Here is a 9,792-nt window from a genome sequence, read left to right on the forward strand (position 1 = left end):
GTTTTAGAGCAACAAGTCACCCGTGCTTTTACACCTGCATTGTTTGCTGTTTGGGGTTTTAGGCTGGGTTTCTGTACAGCACTTTGAGATATCAGCTGATGTACGAAGGGCTATATAAATAAATTTGATTTGATTTGATTTGATTTGGTTGGCCCTTTAACGAGCTGCGTAAGGTCAAAGGTATTAGTGATCCATTTGAGGGTTTTCCTACAAGACTTGTCTTCATAATTAATATTAAAATCTCCCATTAAGATGACCGCTTTCCCAAAGTCACATTCCCTAAGCATGTTATTAAACTGATAAAAAAAACAGACTTTTGGTGGAAGGTGGCCTGTACATTCCAATAAGGGTAAAACAGACTTTTGGTGGAAGGTGGCCTGTACATTCCAATAAGGGTAAAACAGACTTTTGGTGGAAGGTGGCCTGTACATTCCAATAAGGGTAAAACAGACTTTTGGTGGAATGTGGCCTGTACATTCCAATAAGGGTAAAACAGACTTTTGGTGGAATGTGGCCTATACATTCCAATAAGGGTAAAAGACACTTGGGGAGACAGTGTAACGTTCAGGCCAACACATTCTAGTTCATTATCACATGACCACTCAATTAGTTTACATCGGATATGCTCTTTAATGTAGATCATCACACCCCCTCCTCTTCCTTCAATCCTGTCTCTCCTGAAGACATTGTAGCGGGCAATCAGTTGTCACAGTGGGTACAACATCTTCTATACATTTCCTGATAAACTCAGTCACAGTATCCGTGTATTCGTCAATGTTATTCTCAGAGGCCACCCGGGAACATATCCCAGTCCGAGTGATCAAAACAATCTTGAAGCATGGATTCCGATTGGTCAGACCAGCGTAACATGGGTACTTCCTGTGAGTTTCTGCCCATAGGAAGGGAAGGGAGGCGCGAAATGGAGTCGTGATCAGATTTGCCGAAAGGAGGGCGGGGGTTCAGTAGTTTTGGTCCAATGTTTTCTAAGAGCGAGTGCTACAGTCAATGTGTTGGTAGAACTTCCAGTTGTCCAATAGTAAGCATTGTACTGAGCCTACACACAGTGCAGGAACTGTAGTGGACTGTGACACCGTTTCATTCAGGGTTGGGGGCAATTTGAATTGATGGCAGTCAAGTCAGGAAGTAAATTGAAATCCCATTCCAATAATTGGAAAAAGGGTAACTATATTTCCTACCCCCTACTTTTTCGAACATTCTTTAAAAAATCATGCAACATTTCAGCGCCCTGCTACTCATACCAGGAATATAGTATATGCATATGATTAGTATGTGTGGATAGAAAACACTCAGACGTTTATAAAACTGGTTAAATCACGGCTGTGACTATAACAGAACGTGTGTTTCATCGAAAAGCGCAGGAAAATCTGATCACTGAAAATGCGAAAATATATCCATGCGCCACTAGAACCCATTGTTGAATGTGAACCACATTAAATGGGGCCGAGGTTGCAATACCTACAGCTTCCACACGATGTCAACAGTCTTGTCATTTGCCTACGATTTGTTTCTTGGTCAAACGGACAGAAGGTAGCGCCTTTCTTCCGGTCTCCGACCGGATATTTTGGTTGAGATTTACCCGGACATTATTTCCAGACGTACAGCTATAGAATATACATCGCCTCGTGATCAATTTGATCGCTTATTAACGTTTACTAATACTTAAAGTTGCATTACAAAAGTATTTCGAAGTGTTTTGTGAAAGTTTATCGTCAACTTTTTTAATTTAAAAAATGACGTTAATTTATAAAACGCTATTTTTTTCCTTGATCACAGTCTTCATAGATCGATATCTAGGCTATATATGGACCGATTTAATCGAAAAAAAGACCCAATAGTGATGTTTATGGAACATCTAGGAGTGCCAACAAAGAAGATGGTCAAAGGTAATGAATGTTTTATATTTTATTTGTGCGTTTTGTGTAGCGCCGACTATGCTAATTATTTTGTTTACGTCCCCTGCGGGTCTTTTGGGGTGTTACATGCTATCAGATAATAGCTTCTCATGCTTTCGCCGAAAAGCATTTTAAAAATCTGACTTGTTGCCTGGATTCACAACGAGTGTAGCTTTAATTCAGTACCCTGCATGTGTATTTTAATGAACGTTTGAGTTTTAACGAGTGCTATTAGCATTTAGCGTAGTGCATTTGCATTTCCAGATGTCTAGATGGGACGCCTGCGTGTCGGGTAGGAGCAAGAGGTTAACTGAAAAGTAAAAGCAATTTTCTTATTTATTTCGTTTAAATTTGAGATTTAAATCAACTTCACTGAATTGACTGTCTTTAATTCAAATTGACCACAACCCCGGTTTCAATTGACAGTGGAACGGTTAGAACATTGGTGTCACTTCTGTCGTCTCCCACTGTCCAATCATCATCATCATCGTGTTCCAGCTGTCCAATCATGGCGTCTCCCACTGTGTTCCAGTTGTCCAATCATGGTGTCGACTGACCCCAAGTCTATACGGTGCTTCCTGACGTCTTCCTGGCGTGTGTGATCAGACGGCAGTGTGCCTGCTTTACTCAGCCTGATCAGCCTTGGGAAGGGATAACCAGATTCTTCTGACCATCAGTATGTTATTCAGATTATAACCAGCATGCCATTGCCTTGAGGTCAAGGGTCACCCAATCACATCCTGTCCCCAAGAGGACAGCCTCTAACACACACAGTAGACAGCCTGTGACACATTGATCAGAGACCAAGCAGATGGGTTTTCCTTCTTGTTGTTTATTAAACAAAAAACAGTCACAACAGCAACATGCAGCACATTATCAAACCTAGTGGATAGACTGCAGATACACAGAGAGGAAGGTTCAACCCTGGAGTCATTATCAAACCTAGTGGATAGACTGCAGATACACAGAGAGGAAGGTTCAACCCTGGAGTCATTATCAAACCTAGTGGATAGACTGCAGATACACAGAGAGGAAGGTTCAACCCTGGAGTCATTATCAAACCTAGTGGATAGACTGCAGATACACACAGAGAGGAAGGTTCAACCCTGGAGTCATTATCAAACCTAGTGGATAGACTGCAGATACACAGAGAGGAAGGTTCAACCCTGGAGTCATTATCAAACCTAGTGGATAGACTGCAGATACACAGAGAGGAAGGTTCAACCCTGGAGTCATTATCAGCATCATGGTGTCTCACTCTCACGACAAACAAACAAGCTGGCACAACACACACACACACACACACACACACACACACACACACACACACACACACACACACACACACACACACACACACACACACACACACACACACACACACACACACACACACACACACACACACACACACACACACACACACACACACACACACACACACACACACACACACACACATGCCTGGAGTGTAAAACACACTGTCACTACACACACCAACCAGTTGGCATTAACCTCCAGGCACTGCTTCACACTTACTAAAGCATCAAAGCTAACACATCATAACCCCATTATTCGAACACAAACACACACACAAACACACACACACACTTCACCAAGTTAATACACTGTATCGAAGCTAACACCATTAGCTATCACAAGGTATCAAAGCTAATGATCCCTCACTCGGTTGTCACTGCTCACTCACTGTGCTCTGTCTTGGTTCAAAACATGCTACTATTGAGTCTAATAAATACCCTCTTATAAAATTGAAAACATCACCATATATATTCACATACTGTCCAGTACATTCGGAAAGTATTCAGACCCCTTGACTTTGTACACATTTTGTGACGTAACAGCCTTATTCTAAAATGGATTCACATCATACTAATCCTCAATCTACACACAATACCCCATAATAACATCACAATACCCCATAATGACATCACAATACCCCATAATGACATCACAATACCCCATAATGTCAAAGCGAAAACACATTTTTTTTTTTAAAAAAAATGTTTGCAAATGTATAAAAAAACAAAATAATGAAATACCGTATTTACATAAGTATTCAGACCCTTCGCAATGACTCGAAATTGAGCTCAGGTGCATCCTGTTTCCATTGATCATCGATGAGACACTTTCTACAACTTGATTGGAGTCCACCTGTGGTAAATTCAATTGATTGGACATGATTTGGAAAAGCACACACCTGTCTATACAAGGTCCCACAGTTGACAGTGCATGTCAGAGCAAAAACCAAGCCATGAGGTCGAAGGAATTGCCCATAGAGCTCCGAGACAGGACTGTGTCGAGGCACAGATGGGGAAGTGTACCAAAAAATGTCTGCAGCATTGAAGGTCACCAAGAACAGTGGCCTCCATCATTCTTAAATTGAAGAATATTGGAACCATCAAGACTCTTCCTAGAGCTGGTTGCCTGAGCAAGAAGAAGGGAGGAGAAGAGCCTTGGTCAGGGAGGTGACCAAGAACCTGATACTCACTCTGACAGAGCTCTATGGTTCCTCTGTGGAGATGAGAGAACCTTGGAGAAGGTCAACCATCTCTGCAGCACTCCACCAATCAGGCCTTTATGGGACCAGACGGAAGCCACTCCTCAGTAAAAGGCACAACAGCCCGCTTGGAGTTTGCTAAAAGGCACCTAAGGGACTTTCAGACCATGAGGAACAAGATTCTCTGGTCTGATGAAACCAAGATTAAACTCTGTGACCTGAATGCCAAGCGTCACGTCTGGAGGAAACTTGGCACCATCCCTATGGTGAAGCATGGTGGTGGCAGCATCAGGCTGTGGGGATGTTTTTCAATGGCAGGGACAAGAAGACGAGTCAGGATTGAGGCAAAGATGAACGGAGCAAAGTACAGAAAGATCCTTGATGAAAACCTGCTCCAGAGCGATCAGGACCTCAGACTGGGGCGAAGGTTCACCTTTCAACAGGACCACGACCCTAAAACACACAGCCAAGACAACGCAGCAGTGGCTTCGGGACAAGTCTCTGAAAAAGGTCATTGAGTGGCCCAGCCAGAGCCTGGACTTGAACCCGATCGAACATCTCTGGAGAGACCTGAAATTAGCTGTGCAGCTTTGTTATTATGGGGGATTGTGTGTAGATTGATGAGGGGAATTTTTTTTTATAGCAATTTTAGAATAAGGCTGTAACATAACAAAAGTCAATGGTCTCAATACTTCCCGAAAAGGACAACATGATCAATCATAACTCAATACATACACGTTCCACAGGTCTATAGTATACACATGTTCACTCTTCTGGTGTTTATATAAAAATATAAATAGTATTTCATGCAACATCTGTCTCCGTGTTTTTAAAGAGATTCTCCGGATACTGTTGCATACTTTTCAGCCACTAGTTCTCACGAGTAAAAAGTAATAGCATCACATATGAGCAGATATGTACACCACGCCATCACTCTCACTCCCTCTCTCTCTCTGCCTCTCTCTCTGCCTCTCTCTCTCTGCCTCTCTCTCTCTCTGCTCTCTCTCTCTCTGCCTCTCTCTCTCTCTGCCCTCTCTCTCTGCCTCTCTCTCTCTCTCTGCTTCTCTCTCTCTGCCTCTCTCTCTCTGCTTCTCTCTCTCTGCTCTCTCTCTCTCTCTCTCTCTCTCTCTGCTTCTCTCTCTCTCTCTGCTTCTCTCTCTCTCTGCTTCTCTCTCTCTCTCTGCTTCTCTCTCTGCCTCTCTCTCTGTCTCTCTGCCTCTCTCTCTCTGCCTCTCTCTCTCTCTGCTCTGTCTCTCTGCCTCTCTCTCTCTCTCTCTGCTCTCTCTCTCTCTCTCTCTCTCTCTCTCTCTCTCTCTCTCTCTCTCTCTCTCTCTCTCTCTCTCTCTCTCTGTCTCTCTGCCTCTCTCTCACTGCTCCTCTCTCTCTCTGCTAATGGGCCCACCCTGCAACCTCATTGGATAATGTTGGACAGGCCTCTTGCTAGATGTCACTCAAATGCGTCAATCTGCAGTTCATTGCCTAGAACTTGAATTGCTAGGGGGCTGGCACACATGGGGGGGGGGAAATGTAGGGAAAATGGCACGGCACAGCTTCCAGAAAACAGTCGCTTTCAAACGAGGGATTTTTAGTGTCTAATTGAGGTGAAACTGTAATTCTGCATGTATGGAACTCCACATTGACACATCCAGCCCAAAGCGAGAGGTTTAAAAAAAAATGTTTTTAAACTTACTAGTCGCCAAAGTACCGGAGCAATGTCTTTAAATACAGTTCTCACTGCTTGGACTAAATCAGATTCTATATTTTCAGATGTATTCCTTAGTTGTACCTTAACTTGTCAGTCACTTGGCACAATGGGAACAGTAAACAAACACCTCTTGCCTTTTAATAAAAACTAAATTAATAGAATTCTTTCATTTCTTCTTGTGTGTCTATAAAAACAATGACCAAAAGGATGTATCACATAGCACATTCACTAAGTTAACCTGCTCACTTTTTACAAGTTCCCAATCTTATTATTTTTTTACAAGTTAAAAAACTTTGATGAGTAAATTATATCATGCCATTTTTCAAGTATAACTTTCAAAAAATATATATATATATATACACAATAATAATAGAACAGAGTAGGTAATTGAATATGCTTTGTCACGTACTAGTACATTTGTCATGTCCCAGGTTCTCATAACTATAGAAATATAATCTATAGAACAGGCTTCCACCATTCAAGTTAATAGGGTTAGAGGATCTAGGACCCTTCTATAGACTCTATTTCTATGACCATAGCCTCTTCTATCAACTTGTTCTTCACGTAAAACTGTTAAAGTCGGTCCTGCTGATGTCACAGCTCTATCCACCAGTAAGGTGCTCTGTGAGCTATGAGGTCACCGGCGAGACATTTCAGTACTCGTTTGAAGGCGGTGTAATGATATTCATTATATATAAAAATTTAAAAATCATAATCTAAAACAATATATGAATATGAAAATATATAGTAAACTTTTAAGTGGATGAATATTGTGAATATTGTGATATCTTCCAGTATGACTGATTATCCAGACTGGTATAACAAACTGTCTATAACTACTGGGATTTGGCAACGGGCTTGGTTTGGTGTAGTATATAAATAGTATGAATTTCATATACATGCCACATCTCGACAGAGTTCGCTACTAAATCAGATTCTATCTTCTGGTGTTTTAGTTGTACCTTAATAAACATGTCAGTCAATTGGTCCAATCGTACAGTAATAACACTGTAGTGGGACCTGAGGTTCTGTAGTGGACAGTAGTGAGAACTGAGGTTCTGTAGTGGACAGTAGTGAGAACTGAGGTTCTGTAGTGGACAGTAGTGAGACCTGGGGTTCTGTAGTGAGACCGGGGGATCTGTAGTGGACAGTAGTGAGACCTGGGGTTCTGTAGTGGGCAGTAGTGAGACCTGGGGTTCTGTAGTGGACAGTAGTGAGACCTGGGGTTCTGTAGTGGACAGTAGTGAGACCTGGGGTTCTGTAGTGGACAGTAGTGAGACCTGGGGTTCTGTAGTGGACAGTAGTGAGACCTGGGGTTCTGTAGTGAGACCTGGGGATCTGTAGTGGACAGTAGTGAGACCTGGGGTTCTGTAATGAGACCTGGGGTTCTGTAGTGGACAGTAGTGAGACCTGGGGTTCTGTAGTGAGACCTGGGGTTCTGTAGTGGACAGTAGTGAGACCTGGGGTTCTGTAGTGAGACCTGGGGTTCTGTAGTGAGACCTGGGTATCTGTAGTGGACAGTAGTGAGACCTGGGGTTCTGTAGTGGACAGTAGTGAGACCTGGGGTTCTGTAGTGAGACCTGGGGTTCTGTAGTGGACAGTAGTGACACCTGGGGATCTGTAGTGGACAGTAGTGACACCTGGGGATCTGTAGTGGACAGTAGTGAGACCTGGGGTTCTGTAGTGGACAGTAGTGAGACCTGGGGTTCTGTAGTGAGACCTGGGGTTCTGTAGTGAGACCTGGGGTTCTGTAGTGAGACCTGGGGATCTGTAGTGGACAGTAGTGAGACCTGGGGTTCTGTAGTGAGACCTGGGGTTCTGTAGTGGACAGTAGTGAGACCTGGGGTTCTGTAGTGAGAGCTGGGGTTCTGTAGTGAGACCTGGGGTTCTGTAGTGAGACCTGGGGATCTGTAGTGGACAGTAGTGACACCTGGGGATCTGTAGTGGACAGTAGTGAGATCTGGGGATCTGTATTGGACAGTAGTGAGACCTGGGGTTCTGTAGTGGACAGTAGTGAGACCTGGGGTTCTGTAGTGGACAGTAGTGAGACCTGGGGTTCTGTAGTGGACAGTAGTGAGACCTGGGGTTCTGTAGTGGACAGTAGTGAGACCTGGGGTTCTGTAGTGGACAGTAGTGAGACCTGGGGTTCTGTAGTGGACAGTAGTGAGACCTGGGGTTCTGTAATGGACAGTAGTGAGACCTGGGGTTCTGTAGTGGGCAGTAGTGAGACCTGGGGATCTGTAGAGGGTGATGGTGGATATACAGTACCAGTCAAAGGTTTGGACACATCTACTCATTCAAGGGTTTTTCTTCATGTTTTACTATTTTCTACATTGTAGAATAACAGTGAATACATCAAAACTATGAAATAACACATATGGAATCATGTAGTAACCAAAAAAGTATTAAACAAATCAAAATACATTTTATATTTGTTTTCTCTGCTATCGAATGGCAAGCGGTACCGGAGCACCAAGTCTATGACCAAAAGACTCCTCAACAGCTTCTACCCACCAGCCATAAGACTGCTGAACAATTCATAAAATCGCCAACGTACAAATTACATTGACCCCCCCCCCATTTTTGTACACTGCTGCTACACGCTGTTTGTATGTTACCTATGCATAGTCACCTACATGTAAAGATTACCTCAACAGCCTTTACCCCGGGAAAATGACTCGTACCGGTGCTTCCTGTATATAGACTCGTTATTGTTATTCTTATTGTGTTATTTTTGTATTTTTACTTTTCATTTCAGTCTACTTGGTAAATATTTTCTTCTTGAACTGCACTGTTGGTTAAGGGCTTGTAAGTAAAGCATTTTCACGGTAAAGTCTACACTTGTTGTATTCGGCACATGTGACAAATAAAGTTTGATTTGATATGGTATACAGACGATAGCCCTATTTGGTCAAATACTAAGTCCATATTATGGCAAGAACAGCTCAAGTAAGCAAAGAGAAAGGACAGTCCATCATTACTTTAATGTCAATCCGGAAAATTTCAAGAACTTTGAAAGTTTCTTCAATACCAGTCGCAAAAAACATCAAGCACTATGATGAAACTGGCTAGAAACCACTACTATAGGACACCAATAAGTAGAAGAGACTTGCTTGGGCCAAGAAACACGAGCAATGGACATTAGACCAGGGGAAATCTGGCCTTTGGTCTGACGAGTCAAAATGTGAGATTTTTGGTTCCGAACGCCGTGTCTTTGTGAGACGCAGAGTAAGTGAACGGATGATCTCCACATGTGTGGTTGCCACCGTGAAGCATGGAGGAGGTGGCTACCACAGTATTCTGCAGTGATACGCCATCCCATCTTGTTTGTGCTTAGTGGAACTATCGTTTGTTTTTCAACAGGACAATGACGCAACACACCTCCAGGCTGTGTAAGGGATATTTGACCAAGAAGGAGAGTGATGGAGTGCTGCATCAGAGTGAAGGAAAAGCAGCCAACAAGTGCTCAGCATATGTGGGAACTCCTTCAAGGCTGTTGGAAAAGCATTCCAGGTGAAGCTGGTTGAGAGAATGCCAAGAGTGTGCAAGGCTGTCATCAAGGCAAAGGTTGGCTACTTTGAAGAATCTAAAATCTAAAATCTATTTTGATTTGTTTAACACTTTTTTGGCTACATGATTCCACATGTTATTTCATA

General features: G+C 42.9%; 1 long non-coding RNA gene across 1 annotated transcript; it reads right to left on the bottom strand.

Annotated features, from left to right (window-relative positions):
• Nucleotides 1-2,738: 2,738 nt before the first annotated feature.
• Nucleotides 2,739-3,826, bottom strand: LOC124002105. The gene is made up of 2 exons (XR_006832911.1): nt 2,856-3,826; nt 2,739-2,795 (listed from the first exon to the last, which is right to left on the bottom strand). It is a non-coding gene; the product is annotated as an uncharacterized LOC124002105 (long non-coding RNA).
• Between the last annotated feature and the right edge of the window lie 5,966 nt (nt 3,827-9,792).

The sequence above is a fragment of the Oncorhynchus gorbuscha genome, linkage group LG17 (assembly GCF_021184085.1).
Source record: "Oncorhynchus gorbuscha isolate QuinsamMale2020 ecotype Even-year linkage group LG17, OgorEven_v1.0, whole genome shotgun sequence".
In the NCBI taxonomy this organism is placed as follows: Eukaryota; Metazoa; Chordata; class Actinopteri; order Salmoniformes; family Salmonidae; genus Oncorhynchus; species Oncorhynchus gorbuscha.